This window comes from Castor canadensis, chromosome 15 (assembly GCF_047511655.1).
Source record: "Castor canadensis chromosome 15, mCasCan1.hap1v2, whole genome shotgun sequence".
NCBI classification, from domain to species: Eukaryota; Metazoa; Chordata; class Mammalia; order Rodentia; family Castoridae; genus Castor; species Castor canadensis.
The window spans coordinates 3,731,186-3,749,874 of NC_133400.1; the positions used below are offsets into that span (position 1 = coordinate 3,731,186).

The window sequence follows — 18,689 nt, forward strand, 5'->3', positions numbered from 1 at the left end:
GTTGGGAACCTACACAGACTGAGGGTGACATGTGGGAGTCCTTTTTCTACAGCTCTGTTCTGGAGAAGGAAGCCCAGAGAGAGCCGGGTTGTAACCACACTAGGCAGTTAGTCACAGCCAGGCTGGACTGGAGACCAGGACTAGGGCTTTCCAACCCTCGCTGCTTCCCGTCCTCCACCACTTACTCATCCACGATGTGCAAGGTAGAGGTGAGGAAGGAGGGAGAATGAGTCAGGTACGAGGTCTGACCTGGTGGGGAGGATAAGGGTGCTAGGATGTCGCTGTCTGTAGGGAGCGATCCCTTCAGGTCCTAAGAGTAAACTTGACACAGAGGTGGCAGGACCACTCAGCAAGGGGCAGAGCCCCCTGCACTCTCCCTAGCACTTGTTTCAGGTGTGTACTGACAGGGAAGGGTCCTCAAAGGTGACTCATGCTCGGGGCAGCAGCAAAGGCCCAGAGACAGTCTACCTGGATCTGCATAGTAGGAGGTGATGCCTCCACAGGCCACATGCATAAGTTCCTCATCTGTGAATGGGGGTGGTACCAGTGCCTCACTCAGTCTGCCTTTGGGAGGGCTAAGGTGACAACCTCATATAGCACTGAGCACATGGCTTGGCGTGGCCAGGCGAATGCAATAAATGGGAGCTGTAACAATGACCTTCATGACTTCATGGCCTTGGGAGCATAAAATAAACTGACACTTTTCCCGAGCATCCTCCATCCTTCCCCGTCACATGAACCCCGCCTAGTGAGATCTAAGGAACAGGGCTCTGAAAATCACCCCATTAGGGAAAGCACATGGCTGTCCCAAATGTGCCACCCCAAAGGCATTTCTTCTAGCACCTTCCGTCCCAATATAAAAGTCCTGGGAAGGGGTATTGTTGTCAGCTGGGAGCATGTGGGAACAAGCCAGCCTGCTGGGCACAGCACAAGGGGGGAGGAGGAAGGGAGGCTGAAAGGGGAGAGACAACAGCACAGCCATGGGGTAGGAAGGGGAGATCAGGTCATAAAAAGAACATGGGGTCTTGGAAGGAGACCCAACACACTGGCAGTGGTGGTGCCATGGTGGGGGCTGGGAAGCTGGGCGTGGTACAGGGAAGGGAGCTGTAGGAGGGACTTACAGTGACATCTTTTTCTATTATTTGAATTTAGTACAGGCTGCATGGATTATCTAGTCACAAAATACTAAAAGGCCAGGTGTGTGGTACAGGCCTGGAATCAGAGCACTCAGGAGACTGAGGCAAGAGGATGGAGAATACCAGGGCCAGCCCGGACTACATAGCAAGACCCTGTCTCAAAAAAGCAAAACATGTGGAGTACCTGGGTAGACAGAGCCTGGGATGTAAAGATATGTAAAGGTGCAGGCACAAGGCACTCCAGTCATTCTGTGCCACTGTCTGCTACCCCACCCCACCCCAAACTAGAGGAGCTGCCCGGAGGTCCTGGACGGCTCACTCTCAGTCAAGATCAGACACAAAGAAGCCCACAATTCTCTGTACCTCAGCAGCCTCTGCAGCCAGCCCTTTGGGACTACAAGGAGAGGGCACAGGGCCTCCTGATGTCAGCGCCAGCAACAGCAGTGTGAGGTCTATGGAGGACTATGACATCATTTCACTGCTGGACACAGATGAGCTATTCCTCCTCCAGACGGACAACAGGTAGCAAAAAGCCAGGAAAGGAAATGGTGTCCCAGGGCCTGGCAGTGGAGGCATCCTGTGTTCTCTCAGGAAGGGCAGAATCTTCAGGTGTTACAACAGGAAGTGAGGAGACTTACAGGCCTCTTTGCCATTGACTGGCTTCACAGCTTTGGTCAGTTAGGTCACTCTCCTCACCTGTGACACACTCATATCATCCTTTCCCTTGAAAATCCTAAGGATCATGGGGAGACTTTCCATAAACACACGCAAATCCCTGTCATTATCCCTAAAAACCACCCTGACCCTCTGCCATTTTTTCCCTTTAAAACCTCACTGGTCCTTGAAGTTGGAAGGTGGTATGGGTTGAACTGTGTCCTTCTCCACACACACACACACACACACACACACACACACACACACACACACAAAGAGATGCTGAAGTCCTAACCCCAGAAGCTAGCTCCCGAACTTATTTGGAAATGGGGCCATTCTGGATGTGGTTAGTTAAGATGAGGTCATACTAGAATAGGGTGGCCCTAAATTCAGTTGGACTGGTGAACTTAAAGAGGGGAAACAGACACATAGGCAGAGATGGGAGATGAATGGAAGGCAGACACACAGGGAACAGGTGGCCATGGGACCATGGTGATGGATCCTGAAGAGGGGCAGACACCGGAGGGGACAATAGTAATCACCAGTAAGGACCACAGACTGAAACAGCTGTCCCCCTCCAAGCCCAAGAAGGAATCACTCCTGCCCATACCTTGACTCTGGACTTCAGGCCTTCAGAACTGTGAGAGAGTAAAGTCCTATTGTTTTTAAGCCACACAGTTTGTGCCCAATACAGACAGTCACTTGATTTCCCAATCCGTCTACAGCGGCCCACCTGTCCGCCAGTCTGTGCTGACCATCTCTAGCAGAAGAAAACCAAGTTAGTGTCTACTGCAGCAGCACCTCTTCCCCTTGAAAAGACCCGCCCTCATAAAAATCAATCCTTCGGCAAATAGTTATTGAGTACCTACTGTGTTGGGGCCTGTAGTTGCAGTGGCAAGTGGGGAATGGATAATAAACACATCCTCAATAAATAAGGTCATTTCTGATGCTGTTATGAAGAAAACGAAATACTGCAATATGACAGAGGAGTGGATTGGGGGCAGAGAAAAGAGGGACAGAACTTTGATTGTCAGGGAAGGTCCCACTGTGGGTATGATTCTGGAGTAGTGATCTGCATGACAGAGAGGTAGCCATGGGGGAAGTCTGGCAGGAGGAACAGCTGGTGCAAAGGCCCTGTGGTCCCATGAGCTAAGCATGCACAAAGCCCAGAAAGAAAGCGAGACCTCTGTGAGTGAGAGCAATAACTGCCGAAGGGCAGTCAGCATCTGTGTGGTCACCTAGCTGACCAAGGGAGGAAGTCTGAACTTCATCCCAAAGTGCTGGGAAGCAGCTAGGGAGAGACACCATGGTCCGATTGAGTTCTTAAGACTCAAGCCTTTCTGACTGTAATGCTTGTCCTTTGCTTCTTGGGACCTTATCAACACAGTCCAGAACTTTCTGTGATCCCAAACCCCAAGATCCTCCTTGCTTATCAACTCTAATTCCTTCACCACCATAGCAGCTTCCCATGACTATGTAGGTGCTCTCCTAAGCCCTTCATTACATGTGATGTCCAGACAAGAATACGCTATCTAAGCTAGGCGTCAGTGGGAACATTTTATCCCAGACCTGCACGTGTACCGATGAGCCTGAGAACATCTTTTGCTCTCTTTCCATTTTGGTACTGACCTCCCAAAGCACACACCAGGCAACCTCCCCCTGTGGTTCCTGCTGTGCTGCTCAGATCTAGAGAATGGTATGAGTGTGTTCCTCCCTAATGAGAACAGCTGTGCCCTGCTAAAGAAGAAAAAAAAAAGTGCCACCATCCCCCAAACAACACCACGTACAAAATATGGAAGAACACACACACATATAAGCTCACCACGTAAAAAATACCAATGAAAACAAACACAACCACTGTGCAGCAACTTTCGTGTCACAACATTCCTCTTCAGGGTGGAGGACAAGGAAAACCACGAGATAGCAAGTTTCTCTAGAATGGCCTTGTCTTCTTGCATCACAGTCTGAAGACACCTGGGCCATTTGGAAACACCCACACTTGAGCAAAAGACAGTCTGCAATCATACTTCCTACTAGATTTCTCAAAGACCATAAACAAATCTGAGTGGCCGCATCGGGTGGAGGAAGCGGTGACCACAGTGTCACTCGGGCCAGCCAGGCTGACTTAGCTGTACCACAGGGATGGGAGAAAGGGGCACTCTGCTAATGGCCCCAGCCAGGAGGCATGATCCACCTGGATTAATCTCACCTCCTTTTTTTTGGTGGTACTGGGGGATGAACTCAGGGCCTCACACTTGCTAGGCAGGCACTTTACCACATGAGCCACTCCATCAGCCCCCAAATCCTTTTTGGGGATAGGCTGCTGCATCTAGCAGTGTCAGCTGGGTTTAACACTGCACTTCACCTCCAACAGCTATGTCACCTTGGGCAAGGCAGCCTCAGCTTCCCCATCTGTGACATAGGAGTAACACCACTTGTCACTCCCAAGTTTATGGTGAAGATGAATTAAGAGCTTATGTTGAAATCACTTTTGCTGGGATTAGAGGTGTGCACCACCACATCCAGCTTTGGTATTTCTGTTAACCTAATTATTTTCCTTTTGTGAAAGGAGGCAGAGAGTGGGAGAGGGGCAGGGAGAAAGTAAGAGAAGAGAGAATGGCAGGCATGTGGCATATCTTACCCACCCTAAAGCTTACACAGGGACTGTTCTAGAGGGAGGCCCCTCAGAGCCATTTGGGGCTACCATACAGCAACTTATCTTTGAAGACATAAAGTTATTGCCATAAAGAGAGAACCACATGTAGTGTCTGGAGATTCCCTATTTCATGGGATTCTGTAGAAAATTCTTTACGGCTTGTGACTTGTTCACATCACTGGATGGCTTCTCATTGGCTTTAGTTGGGACATTCTCAGGTAATATAAACCCCTCCTCACGCTAAGTGACACCTACCACCCGAAAGACAAACACTGCAAGAAATATGGGAATGCAGAGGCTAGAGATAATCTGCCTGTCTCAGTCAGTAACTACCCGTGCCTGAGTCCTAATCCCTGCACATCTCTGTGACGGAAAAAGAAAATCTCAGGAGTCAACTTTTCCATTGAGCTGATCTCAACAGCTTATGCCTCCTGCTTCAAAGGCATAACGGTCCCTCTGAACAATGTGGGGGGGGGCGGCAGACACTTCCCGACAGAGGTGGGAAAGATGGAAGGAATGCCAGCTGATACAATCCAAACCTCTTTTTCTTTCCCTCCTTAACCCAGTGGTGAGCATCTTGGCTGCCCTGCTTCTAGGTTCAGGGAGGAGGTCACCTCTAATCAAATTAATGAGAAACATTAGCATCAGGTTACAGGACTGGATGGCAGCCTGGGCCCTGACAGCTGTCAACTTGCCTCTAGTACTGACTCACCACAGGGACACCTCCACAGTGGGGCGCCTCACCTGTGCCAGCTCACCTATGCCAGCTCAGAGGTGAGTTCCTGATCATTCTTTAGGTTGGCACTCATGTCCAACCTAAGGAGAGAGGAAGAGGGGCTGCTCAGTGCCCACTGCAGAGCTTTGTCCTCTTCCCCTTTTCATCTTCCTACATCCAGTTGACCTATAAGCTGGGGAAGCACAAAGCCTCTATAAGGGGGAACATGTGTCCAGCTTCAGGAAAACTAAATCCTGCCCTCTCCAAAATCCCTCCCAGCCAGCTGTGCTAAACTGAGCTTATCAAACTGCATCTCCCTTGCTGGGCCCTCCACAACCTCTGCCCCCCTCCCCCATCAGGACTGGAAAAGCACAGGCAGAGTTGGTAGGGTGGTCACCCCAGGCCAGAGAACCCCTTTCCCCTGACCCCCATCTGCCAGCCCCAGAAGCTAAGGGAGCGAACTTCAAACTCATCATGCACACAAGTCTTGACAAATGTCCCCGCTCTCCGGTCCGTGCCCCCTCCCCAGCATGCCCTTCCAGGAGTCTTATTTTCCCCAAGAACCCAGCTCCATCCCCGAGCCACGCCACTCGACGACAGCACCTGCCAACAGCAGCCAGCGGGGACAGCCCAGCCCTCCAGGCACCGCTCCGGGTCCCCTGTCCCCAGGCAAGCCGGGACTGGGGGAGACCCCGGAGGCCCGCGCCCCCGCCCCGAGAAGACCCGCACCGTCTCACCCCACGGACCTGTCACCTCACTCCTCCTCTCCCTGTCACCCGCGAGGAGCCCCGTCCCGTCGCCCGCGACGCTGCCATCTGTCACCCTCGCAGACCCCCGCGCCGCCCCAGAACCCCGTCCGTGGCCCCGCAGCTCCCGTCGTCACTCCCGCCCAGTCCCTCGCGAGCCGGGCAGGCGAGCCCGAGGCCGGTTCGCGGCCCTCTCACCGCGGGGGCGGCCGGCCGGTGGGCACCGGGCAGCGGACGGGCGCCTTCGGGTCGGCGGCTGCAGCTACTGCGCCTCCGGTGAGCAGCCGGGTACTTACGAGGCGCCACGGCTCGAGCTGTCAGTCAGCCGGGCACGCCCCGCCCACCAGCCTGCGCAGGCGCGGGGACGCCACGCCCTCCCGGGTCACGTGACGGCGGCACCTGCTCTCTGAGGCCTGGAGAGGGGGGCCGAGAGAAAGAATCTAAGGTAGGGTTCTGATTCTGGTGGCTTCCTGGCTCTGAACTGATCAGGGATACCATTTTCCTGCCTCGCGTCCCACACGGGAGTCACATAAGCCCCGACATCTGAGAAGGGCAATCTGAGGCCGATTTTTATTGTAGTTTATTTTTGGCGGCGGTGGGGTTTGAACTCAGGGCCTCACGTTTGCTAGGCAGGCGTTCCTACCACTTGAGCCACTCCACGAGCTCCCGATTCATTCTCTGCAAGAGGGCGTCTTGAAGCCTGGCAGATTCCACCCCACCCGCTGCAGGATCTTTTTATAAATACCGTATGGTAAACACTATGCCCAGGCCATTCAGTTTCCTCTACGTCTCGAAAATTAAAAAGGATAAAAAATAGACATGCCTCCTCTGGGAGCCTTTTAGTTCCAAAAGAAGAGTAAAGAAATTGACACCCCTCCCCAAAATAATGTGGGGGTCCTATCAAACTTGGTTCCAGTGCCTAGCATAGTACAGAGCCTGACTCCGCAGTGTTGGCTCTGAATCCTTGAATTTTCTAAAGACATTTTCCACAGCTGCGGTGCAGTGCCAAAGTGCTTTCTTATATAAAATAATAAACCCCTGTTGTAAAGGGTTGGTGAAAGTCAGCGTTAGGACTGAAGTCACGGGAGGTATGCCAGTTTCAGGGGGAACTGGAGTTCTGCCACTCAAGAGAGAAGATGGCACATGGGGTGGGAATCAAGCTTCTGTCCTGTGCCCAGAGCAGAGGCTGGTCCCCGGAAAGATGACTTGTTGAACTGTGGACTTGCTGGAAAAGTTTAAGAGAACATAGAGAAAAAGTTGGGAGCTGCGGTTCCACAAGTTTTGAGAACTTCAGCATCATAGGTGTTTCTGGTCCCTTCCAGAATTGCTTGGGCAACTGGATATGGGAACTCGGGAAGGGAGGGGTGGAAGGATGTGGACACTACAGATAAGTGGGCATCCCATTGTTCTTTGTAAGGTTCTGCCCTGAGCCCAGCACAATACAAGCGCCATCACTTGTGGGAATGAGGGAGGGTGGTGCTTCAGCTGGAGGAAACCCTCCCCTTATTGAGTGACTGAGTCTGGCACAGTACACTGATTCCTGCAGCCCAGACCTGGCCTTGACAATGCCAGCTCTTCAGGAGAATTGGAAAAAAAAATGTGAGGGTCTGATTCTGTTTGGGGAACATCATTTCTCCTCAGGGATTCATGCAGACCCTCTTTCTTCTTCATAAAATGTCTTCTGACCTTGCTAGAAACAGATGTCATGGCCACTTCAAAAAAGAGGAAGACAGAGTTCTGCAAACTACAGACCACTGAACTTGACATTGGGCCTGAGAAAGATCCAGGGTAGATGACTCAGATACATTTGTGACCCCTCAGAAGAGGAAGCACCAATGACAAAGACCATATTGACCTTCCCTCCTGCTGTGAATCGTGTACACAAGGAAACAGTGGGGGTACTGTCTCTAGACCCAAAAGGGTGTTTACCAGGATTCTTTCAGGTATAACGGACAGAGATGAAATTCAAACTTTTTTTTTTAAGAAGAGGGACTATGTTGGCTCATATAACTAAAAGTTCCAGATCCAGGGGCATCAGGATCTTTTCTTTCCCCCTCTTCACTGCCTCCTGAGTTGGTTTCATTCTCAGATTAGACCGCAAACAGCTCCAGGCTTAGACTGCCTCAGTTTAGCAGCCCCAGTGGTAAAAAAGGATTCTCTCAATTCTCCCAGCAAAAGTCCCAGGATTTGCTCCAAATGGACTAACATCACTCATGTGCCCATCCCCTTGAGCCCATCTCTGTGGCCAGTTTGTTGAGATAACTGGATTGACTGGATCTGGGCAGCAGTGAGGGCAATACTTGGGTGGAGTTCAAGGAAAGGGTGGTTCCCCCAGGAAGCAAAAATGCTATTTGCAGGAGGAGGGACATTCTGGGCAGGCAGGGAAAAGCAGCAGATATCTTGGAAAAAGTATTTACTAAGGGTCCTGAGATATTGTATAAATGACACGAAAAGAAGGCAGGAGAAACAGTACATTATTGGATGGATAGCTAAGTCAGTACTCACAAATACATCAAAGAGTGATATGTCCAAAAAGCAATTACACAGATAAAGCAGGTGATGGGACTGAGCACCAGTCTCTCTGTCTGACCATCACCCCTATTTTTCCTTTTCTCTTTGTTTGTAAACAATCACTACAAACTCAGTGGCTTACAAAAAAACACATATTTATTGTCTTACAGTCCCACAAGCAAGGCATCAGTAGGGCTTGTTCTTTCTGGAGGCTCTACTCCTGGCCCTTTCTAGCTTCAAGAGGCCACCTGTGGTCCTTGGCCACGGCCCCTTCCTCCACTTTCAAAGCCAGTCTCCTTCACTCTGGAATAATCCCTTTGCTTTGCCTTGTCCTCTGAGTCACTGGTATTTAATAAGAGGACAGCCAGCTGTACCATAGGGAGACTCTCCTCTCACTTGAGGTTTTTCTCGTGGCTCCCTTGTTACTGGAATCAGGTGACACCTCTGGGCAGTGATGCTGCATTATAGATCTTGGGTCCCTCTTGGTGCTTCATATAAGGAGGGCCATACCTGTTCACCCCATCACTGATGGCACTGCCTCTGGTCAACAGTTACAGTGGTGATATTCGTCTCCACTTAAAGGTGACTTTTCCCCTTCTGTAAGTAGTCAGCAGTCTGTAAGAAGACATTTTGAGACTATTTAAATATTCTGTATCTGAAGAATTCTCATCCAGTGGCTTAGTATCTAAGAGTGACAGTTGCAAAATGTTGAATTGTTTAATTCTATCACTCTATCTGCATTTATATCTTGCCATTTCCCTGTATCTGACCTTGCTCCTCTTCAGTCTGTTCTCCACAGAGCGGCTGGAGTAACTTTCCAAAACCACAAATGTGATCAAACCTTCCAGTGGTTTCCCTCTACCCTCAGATGACGCCAGCATCCCCCATCATCTCAGGATCTGCAGTAACTGGCCCCTTCGCAGCTCCCTCGCCTGCCTCAGGCCATCTCCCTGGCCCTGAGCACTGGCCTCTCACAGGACTCGGGAAAATCCCCACCTCCCTTCCCGAAGCCCACGCCTGCCCCTTTGAGGGAAGCCCCGTCCTCTATTGCTCCCTCACTCTGCTTATCTACGCCTTTCATATATCACATCCTAAAGGAAGCCTTGTGACCCCCGGTCCAGGTCAGATTCCTGAGAACTGCATCTCAGCATGTAAAGTCCCCTCCACACTTTTCTGTGCAATTAGACTCTAAGCTCCCTACCAGGCTGGCACTGTACTGTTTTTATTCCCTGGTGTCTTCGGTACCTCACATGGTGGTAGGCACAGAAATAGCCCCCATTAAATGCTTGTTGAATGAATGACTGTGAGCCAGACAAGGACGGGGGGTGGAGGAGGACAAGAGAGGCTGGGTTATGGCTGCCTGAGTGCAGATGTCAGGGGCTCCTTCTGCGTGACTCAGTGGATGGGGTTGTGGTACCAACTTTATAGGAAGCACATCACAAGCTGGGAGACCAACTTGGTACAGAGCAATGACCTAGGGCTCCTTGGGGGGTGTGGCACAGCATAAAAGGTAGACCCGTCCCACAGTCTGCAGGCCAACTCTGCCTCAGTGTTTCATTTGGGCCATGGCTTAACTCTGTGTCCTCAGCTGTCCAAAGAGAGACTTCCAAATTTGGCAGGTGTGAGCTGCTGTCAGTGACTCACACCTGCAATCCAACCTTCTTGGGAGGCTGAGATCAGAAGGACTGTGGTTCAAGGCCAGTCCGGGCAAAAAACTTCTCTATCAACAGAAAAAAGCTAGGTGTGGTGGCGTGCACCTGTCATCCTAGCCATGGCATGCACCTGTCATCCTAGCCATGGCAGAAAGCATAAAACAGGAGGATCGTGGTCTAGTAAAGCCTGGGCAAAAAGCGAGACCCTATCTCCAAAATAACAAGAGTAAAAAAGGCTGGAGGCGTGATTCAAGGAATAGAGTGCCTGCCTAGCAAGTATGAAGCCTTGAGTTCAAACTCCGGAATTGCAAAAATCAATCAATAAATAAATTCACAGGGCTGTGAGGGTGCAGTGCCCAAGGCAGGGTGACAGGGCTAAAAAGAGGACAGATCAGGTCCTAATCCTGACTCTCCACCTCCTTTGCTGTGGACTTGAGCACACCGTTCAACTTGTCTGGGCCTGCCTACCTCCAAGAGGACAATCACTGTGAGTTCACTCAGTCACTCCATGCATATCTACTGAAGGCCTCCTTTTTTGATGGGCACCGGGGAGACAGTGAACGAGATGAGCAAAACTGCTTACCTTTTATTCAGTTCGCATTCCAGGGAGAGAGAGAGAGGGGAGGGGAGCTGACACGTGAAAGGGAGCTGAGCAGGGGAGTGAAAGGCCATATCACAGGAGTGCAAGGGAGGGAGAATGTTACCAAGAAAGCCAGGAGGAACACCCTCTGAGTCCAGTCCTAAAGAGCATGACAGTGAGCAGGGGCCATGCTGGGAAGGCACAGTGCCCAGTACAGGTCGGGCACTCAGCCAGGGTCTGCTCACCACCACCCCACAAGCCGCCCACAGATGCTGCCTGCAGATGCCATCCACAGTGCAGAGGACTTCGGGAACATGTCACACTACTCTGGGTTCAGACTTCCTGGTCTTGCCCAACACTACAGGGTGTGCAGTTCTAGTCCTCAGGCCTTCCTAATCTGGCCATTGACAAATTCAACACCACAAACTCGTGGAAAAAATAAGAAATAACCAAAGTAAGTATCTTTCCAGAAGAAATCTCTGGAACTGGCCCAGCCCTGCCTCCTGCTCTATACCGCCCCTGCATTTGCTTGTGGAAGGTCCTTACCAAGTGAATGTCCACATGACCAGCACCCAGACCAAGAAGAGAAAGTCCCTCACGCACCTGCCCTGCTCCTTCCCGTTAGCAGGAGCCACTGCCCTGCCCTGCTGCCTCCGTCCACAGAGATGGGTTTTGCCTGTTTTTACAATCCAAGTCATGTCATGTGGATGCTTTGGTGTCTTGCTTCTCATATTCAACAGTACACTTGTGAGTTTGGTCCATATTGTCTTGGGTTATTTGTACTTTTGTGGTTTTTTGAAACACTTGTGATCCTTCTATCTCAGCCTGGAGGGCTGGGATTACAGGTGGGGGCCAACACGACAAGCTGTTATAGGTACTTTCATTCTCATGATTGTAGAGTATTTCACTGTGCGAATAGACCTCGATTTATTAATTCATTCTATAGTTTGTGGACATTTAGGTGATTTCAAGTCCAGGGCTATTATGAATAGTGCTGTGTGGACGTTCTAGCGAGAGTCGTTGGTAAGCATAGCTGTGTGTCAGTCTCAGCAAATATGACCAGCTGTTTAAGGCAGTGTAGTGATCACATTCCCACCCATAGGGAGGTGTGGAAGCTCTGCTTACTCCACACACATCCCACACTTGGTGTCTTTTCACTCTGGCTATTCTGGTGCATAGGTGATTGGTATTCCATTGTGGTTTAAGCTTGTATTTCCTCGATGACTAATGAAAATGAGCAGTTTTCTTATGTCTTGGGTATTGTCTTTTGTAATGTACCATTCAAGCGTTTTGCCAGTCCTTCTGTTGGGTTTTTCATGTATCTTTAATTATATCGTTATATAGTTTAAAAATGGGTGGGGGCGGCTCAGTGGTTCATGTGCTTAGCATGGGCAAGGCCCTGGGTTAATCTCTGACACCACCAACCAAAACCAAAAGAATACGTGGTTATGTGGTCATGGGTAAAACATTAGCCAGTTACAGGCCTGATTCTTTTATACTTTGCCATGGACATGCACATATCTGCACATGTATCCTTCACCTCTTCTTTTTCACACAAACGCACTGTTTTATACAATAGACTGACTATACCTTGAAGACCATAAATAAATGTCAGTGCATGAAAACCCAATTCCTTTTATGGTCACCCAGTGCGGTGTTCCCTGTGTGAGTACAACAGACTTTATTTAACATACTGGCGGGCATGCAGGTTGTGGCCAGTCTTTGCCCTCTGCAAACACTCTACTACAAATACTCAGGTGCAGACACACCTTTGTGCATGTCGATCAGTCTATCTGTAGGCAAACTCCTAGGAGCAACTACCAGGTCAAAAGGCATGTGCCTGTAAGTGGTTGCAACTCATATTGCTCACTTGCTTGCAAAGGACAGAAGGAATCTGCACTGTACTAATGTGGCCTGCCTTGCTGATGGGGTACAGCCAACCTTCATCTTGCTGGTGATGAGCAGGTGAGAGACGGCATCTGCCTACACTTTGAATTTGCAGGCGCTCAGTTCCTGCTGCTCTGCTTACACAAAGCTCCACACTAACAGGTGTTTCGTGCAGTGTACCTCTCCTGGGACCACTTTCTGCAGGTTCTGTGTTTGCCAGAGGGGCAACAGAACCACTCAGGAAGAAGGGCTCTCCATCCATCACCAATGTCAGGAGGGTCTTGGTCCCCAGGCCCCAAGGAAATCAGGAAAAGACAAAACACTGTTGAAATATGGTCCTAAAACAGGAAGAAACCTTAGAAATCAAGTCTAATCTATTGCAGAGGGTTTTGTTTTTGTTTTTTTTTTTTTTAATGCTGAGGTTTAGAGAAGAGAAATGACTGGCAGAAGACCACTGTTTCTCTGCTGAGAAAGACAGAAATCCCTGATAAGAGCTGGAACTGTTTTTGTCAACTGGCACCATCTTGATTAAATATGTATACATTTTTTTTGTTTCGGTTTTTATTTTTTGAGACAGGCACTGTTTAGCCTAGGTTGGCCTCAACTTTAAGACCCCCCCTCCCTCAGCCTCCCAAGTGCTGGTATTACAGGGTATGCCACCATACCTACTCCTGGTCGATTTTTTTTTTCAGTGCTTGGGTTTGAACTCAGGGCTTCGAGCTTGCTGGGCAGGTGCTCCACCCTTGAGCCATGACCTGCCCTTTAGCTTTTTCAGTTTGTTTTTTAGATAGAGTTTCCCTAAATTTTCCATAGACTTCGATCCTCCTACTTCTACTTCCTGAGTAGCTGGGATTATAGGTGTGCCACACCTGGCCCCCTTCAATATTTTATTTTTTTATTTACTTTTTATTTTGTGGTGGTAAGTCACACCTTGAGCCCTTACCATTCAATATTTAGATAATTTTATTGTGTTTTCTTCATCGAGGGCACAAAGTTACAACACAAGAACTAAACTAGTAACTAAAACCACAGGCAACTTAAACAAGTGTAGGGACTGATAAGAGAATTCTGAGAAGTCCTAAATTTAATTACATAGGCAGAGAATGCAGAGTAAGAGAAACAGGGGAGGTTAGTCAAGTTTATAGACATGGGTAGAAAACAAACAAAAGCCGGGCATGGTGTGATCCAGGCAGCTGGGAGGTTGAGGCAGGAAGATGGGGAGTTTGAGGCCTGTCTGAGCTACACAGTGAGACCCTGTCTCAATAACCCATCCCCCAAAAGAAGACAAAAGAGTGTTTCACATTCCTGAATGCATGCTAAAACCTTAACTCAGCCTGGCATGGCGATACACACCTGTAATTCCAGCTATTCAGGAGGAGGAGGAGGCAGGAGGACCTGCAATGTGAAGCCAGATTGGGCAAATAGTGAGACCATCCCTTAAAATTAAAATACAAAATAAAAAGGCTGGAAGTGTAGTTCTAGTGGTAGAGCATTTATCTAGCATGCCTGAGGCCTGGGTTCAATCTCCAGTCCCACAAAAACAAAACACCTCAACTCAAACCCCATCATCACCCTCTGGGCCTTAGCATCCTGCTTACAACCTGAGCTCATCCAAGAGTGACAGTCACTTCTCCCTATGGACCCCCTCTCCCATTCCACGGGTTACCATGGTTTCCCACCCCTCTTACCTAGCCAAGGTAGATTCAATGTAAAAAGCTCTTACCTTCCTTCCCAAAATTTTCATTACCAAAATATTCCTGGCTGTGTGTGGTGGTGTGCACCTGTGGGCAGCATAGTGAGATGCAGAAAGAGAGAAGGGAGAGAGAGACAGAGACAGACACAGGAGAGAGCTCTTGCTGCTGCTATGGAACCTGGTCCTTTTTCTGGGTGGTCCTGTAAGAGCTCTACAAACCTATTGCATAGACCCCTCAGTTTCACAGGATGGAGAATTATATGGGCCGAGGATTCCTCCATCTTCATTTTTTGTGAATGCCTTTGAAGTGGGTCAGTAAGATTACTGGGTGTATAGGAAAGGGAAAAATCATTCTCCCTCTTCCCTTGTAAGTTTTGGCTGGGGATCCTGTCACCAAGATCAACGTTTACGTAAACAGCCCTGTATGCAAGGGAGAAACACAGGGAAACTCAAAAAAGTGGCTTTGAATCTGGCTTATGTAGCAAGTCTGCAGACAGAACAAAGGCAAGTGGCTTTAGGCTTCCAAGGGCAGCAAGAGGGAAGGCTTATGAAGTGGAAGGACTAATCAGGGCTGCTCGCAGATTTCCTCTGGTATCCCCCTGGGCTAGAGTCTGGAGCCTCCAATAAAGGGAAATCCAGCCTGCTTTAGGCAGGAAAAGGGGGAGCACTTCCTGCTGCTTCATTAATTGCCTTCAGCTCAAAATCAGTCAGGCATATCTTGGGGGTGACACATTTCTTGCGATGTCTGCGATAAATGAGTACAGAGGGTATGGCACACCCTTTGGGGTAATCTAGTTCTGTGGGGTCTTCTGTCCTTATGATATGTATAAGGAGAGGCAGGAGAGAACTGACAGCAATGCAAATAGCTCTTGCCCAGAGACAGTGGATGAACAAGTGAATCTTGTCTGGTGGAGTTCAGTTGACTCCCCACCTCTCAGGGAAGGAGCCAATTTGGCATTCATTAAGCAGATTCTTATACCATTCGTGACTGCCTATATGTGTGTCTGTCTTCTGGACTCATCTCTGAACCAACTGCAGCATCTTACATACTTGCTAATTGACTGAGTTAAATTAAATCTTTGACATGTGTTCATTTTGATGCAAGACATGATTTTACCTTTTTTAGAAAAAAGATGCTCTTTGTAAATATACTGCTAATATAGTGACCCCTTGCAGGCTTGGTGTTATGCAAATATAACCAACCTTTGTTTCACTAGCTACAAAAAAAATTGGCCAGAACTGGAACTCATCTCCCCCTGGAGTTAAAGACACCAGGAGATATCAGACTCTATAGGAGTTGACTGAATCTGTAGCACTAAGCCAGGTTAGAGGAACCCATCTCGCCCTGGGGCACTAGGGCAGATTAGGCCCTGTTAAATGCTGTTAAAGCACTGGTAATGTTGGAGGTAGGCCTTTATTATAAGCACCCTTTCATGTTTATTTTTCCTTCAAATAAACTGAACTGTTGCGGGTCTGGTATTTTGACTCCTAATTGACAGCTGTTAGACCGTCCCTGTGCCCCAGCTGCCTTGATGAAAGCAGCTCCTTTACTGGCAACAGGCCTGATGGCCCTCCTGGCAGTCCTACTGTTTGGGACACTTCACAATCACTCTGAGGACACTCCAGCAGCTGCAGAGGAGCACTAAATCCAAGGCTGAGACATGGTCCTGTCATGATCACTCCAGACAGCCTACACTGATCTTGGAAAGCAGAGCAATAAGCAAGACAAGCATCAGTGAACTCTGAGGAACCCTGCAGCCATTCCCACCCAGGCCAGAGGGGGGAGCCCTTCACCTTGTGGCTCAGCAGAAGGCCTGTGATTGGTGCAAACAAAGTCCTTCATTTGCATGACTGTCTGCATGGTTGGTGCAGACAGTTTTGCCACACCTCCTTTCTGGCTATATAAGCAGGCAGGCCGGCTTACTATTTGAGTCAACTAGGATGCCTCCTCCCTTGCTGCCCATTAAAAGGCTTCATTCACTCCAGTGGTCTTTTCTTGACCACTTTCCGTCTTTGTCACTGGTAGAGCAGGCTGAACTGGTAACACAGAAAGGTAAGTGACAGGAGAGTAAACAGCAGCTATAAAGGCAGTGGTGGCAGCAGCTGAAGAGTTCCAAAGAGTGGCTAGGGCAGAAAGCTGCGGCTGAAGAAAGATGGAAGACCGTGAAGAGCCAGAGAAGAGAAACTGTGGGCCCTGCTCACTGGAAAAGTTCCAGGGAGCTGCCAAGGCCTAAGGGCCAAGTGTCTCAGACACTGTAGGCTGGAGATCTGTAATAGTTGTCACACAGGGCTGAGGGTACCAGCACCTAAAGCCTATATGAAAGCTGTAATGCTAAAAAGCATCATCCCCTGCTGCCTACTGCCACCACCCACTGTTGCTGTAAGGGGAGGATTACTTACAATAGCTGCCAAGTGCCAGGACTGCTGGTGGTTAAAGCCAGGAGTTGGCCTCCCACAATTCCTATTTGGGTAGAGCAAAAGGATCCCAGCTAGCTGATTCATAACAAAACCATTTTTACCATATTTTTTTAGTAGCATACATTCATACATTAATAGTACAGGGGACAGCACCATTTTGCATATACAGATACACAAAGTACAACCAAAAACCTCGGACTGGCGAAGTGGCTCAAGCAGTAAAGGCGCGTGCCAGGCAAGCATGAGGCACTGAGTTCAAACCCCACGGCCGCCACAAATAAGTAAGAGATGGATAGTTTTCAGGGGTGGCGCAGTGACGCCAGTGGTGAGGGCGCCTACCAAGCAAAAATCTTGAGCCTTTAAATAATTTTGTGATTTTGATAATTTGCACCTCTTACTTCCTTCCAAGAGTTTCCGGGAACAGGAACGGTAAATGGTGAGAAGGTGGCCCGCAGACAGTTTGAAAAATCCCTTAGCTGTCACTGCCTTCATCCGTCTTAACAAACTACAAACACTAAGGCAGCTCCTACTTCCCAGCCCTGAAGAAACTGTGCCAAATACGATAGGGAACCTAAAGAAATACAATAGGTTCTACCTTCAAAACACTTCGGATTTATCACCTGGAGGGAGTCGCTGCGATGCTCTAAGCGTCCAGGTTTCAAAGCGGGGGCCCAGAAATCAGACTCCCCATCCCCGGTCCAGAGCGCTTTCAGGCTCAGTCGTTTCCAATCCCACTTCTTTAATTCCTCAATTCTTCTCCATAGGCCACACTGGAAGCGGGGTGAGACGCCGCCCAGCTCCGCTCATTTCTCCTGGGAAAGAAACCCGGCCTCATTTAACAGTAAAGGCGCAGTTTGGCCCTTGCGGCAGCCCGTAGCCCCCATCCTTTCTCTTCCGGACCGCAGTTCGAGTGGAACTCTTTATTTTAGCAAAGTATCTTGCACCAAAGAGCTGCTTTTTCTCAAGGAACTGACAGTCTTTCAGACGCTCAGACCAAACAGGTCCCGGCTTTGGCACCGCCGCACTCTGCGGCGCTAGGAGCGGCGCGGCCGGAAGTGCGTAACGCGGCGCTCTGAGTTCGCGGGGTTCACTTCCGGGGTCGCGCCGTCCGGCTCTCCTGGCAGTGTGCTGGACTCCAGCTGCTGATCCGCGGCCGCCTCCCTCCGCCTGGCCCGGCCGGACCCAGCCAAGCCGAGCCGGGGGCCCGCTCCGGCCCGGCCATGAGCGCGGCCGCATGATGCGTCCCTGCCTCGGCCGGTGCATTCGCCGCCGCCGCCGCCGCAGGCCGGGAGGAGCCGCAGAGTCCGGCGACCCCGCCCGGGCCTCGGGTGAGTGCGGCGCTCGGCCGGGCCGGCCATCCCGCTCGGGGCCTCCAGCTGCTCCCGGTCTGGCCCGCCCTGCCCTCTCTTCCACCCCGCCGCCACCTGCCACCTCTCCTAGTCCCCCCTTCGCACCTCTGTGCGCGCCCCTGGGTTCCCTACCGGGTGTCGCCTGCTCCCTCTCTCGTGATCCCGCGGGCGGGGGACCCCGAATCTCTGCCGCAGCCTTTTCCCTGACCTTGGGCGTGACACACGGCTCTCCGCGCCACGTTTTTCTCCTCTAGCTAATGGCAGGGCTGTCATTATAGAGTGGCTGTAAATCCCTGGGTGAGCTGCCAAGAGTTTTTACAGGCGCGCGTTACAATGGGCTTCCCGCGGGGCGCGTTGTCTGCCCACTGCTCCTGTTCTTCCATCCCCTTTCCGTATCCCTTTACTCTCTGCCCATTATCCTCGCTATCTTCTCTCCTACCCCAATCCCACCCGCCAATGATCTTTGGGGAGTAGTTGCCCCAAAGGCCTCCTGGACAATCAGGTCAGGCTTCAGGGCATTAGATTCATCTGTTCTGAACGAAGCCCCTATAGACGTTGAATGGATATGTTTTATTAGCTCATGAACAACGGTTTATTGTGGCAATTAAATTGGAGTAAGAAGAACTGCTGATGCAGGTGCCTGGGCTGTAAAGGTGCTGTCTGAGTCCTTCCTACCTTGTGTTCTTTGCAGG

General features: G+C 50.1%; 2 protein-coding genes across 12 annotated transcripts in view; one reads left to right on the plus strand and one right to left on the minus strand.

The window, feature by feature from the left end:
• The window catches only part of Kiaa0513 (KIAA0513 ortholog), a 58,914-nt gene extending 41,211 nt beyond the window's left edge, over positions 1 to 17,703 (minus strand). For 4 of the 10 annotated variants that reach the window (XM_020158553.2, XM_020158550.2, XM_074055540.1 and 1 more), the window contains exon 1: positions 6,106 to 6,264. The gene's annotated coding sequence lies outside the window, so the exon portion shown is untranslated. Of the gene's footprint in view, positions 1 to 5,907; positions 6,024 to 6,105; positions 6,287 to 8,928; positions 9,034 to 17,243 lie in introns of those variants that run through there. The other 6 variants (XM_074055535.1, XM_074055534.1, XM_074055539.1 and 3 more) reach the window with 6 other exon arrangements.
• A 50-nt stretch (positions 17,704 to 17,753) lies between these two features.
• The window catches only part of Zdhhc7 (zDHHC palmitoyltransferase 7), a 29,895-nt gene continuing 28,959 nt past the window's right edge, over positions 17,754 to 18,689 (plus strand). Inside the window, exon 1 of one of the 2 annotated variants that reach the window (XM_020158540.2) lies at positions 17,754 to 17,976. The gene's annotated coding sequence lies outside the window, so the exon portion shown is untranslated. The remainder of the gene's footprint in view (positions 17,977 to 18,689) is intronic. The other variant, XM_020158536.2, reaches the window with a different exon arrangement.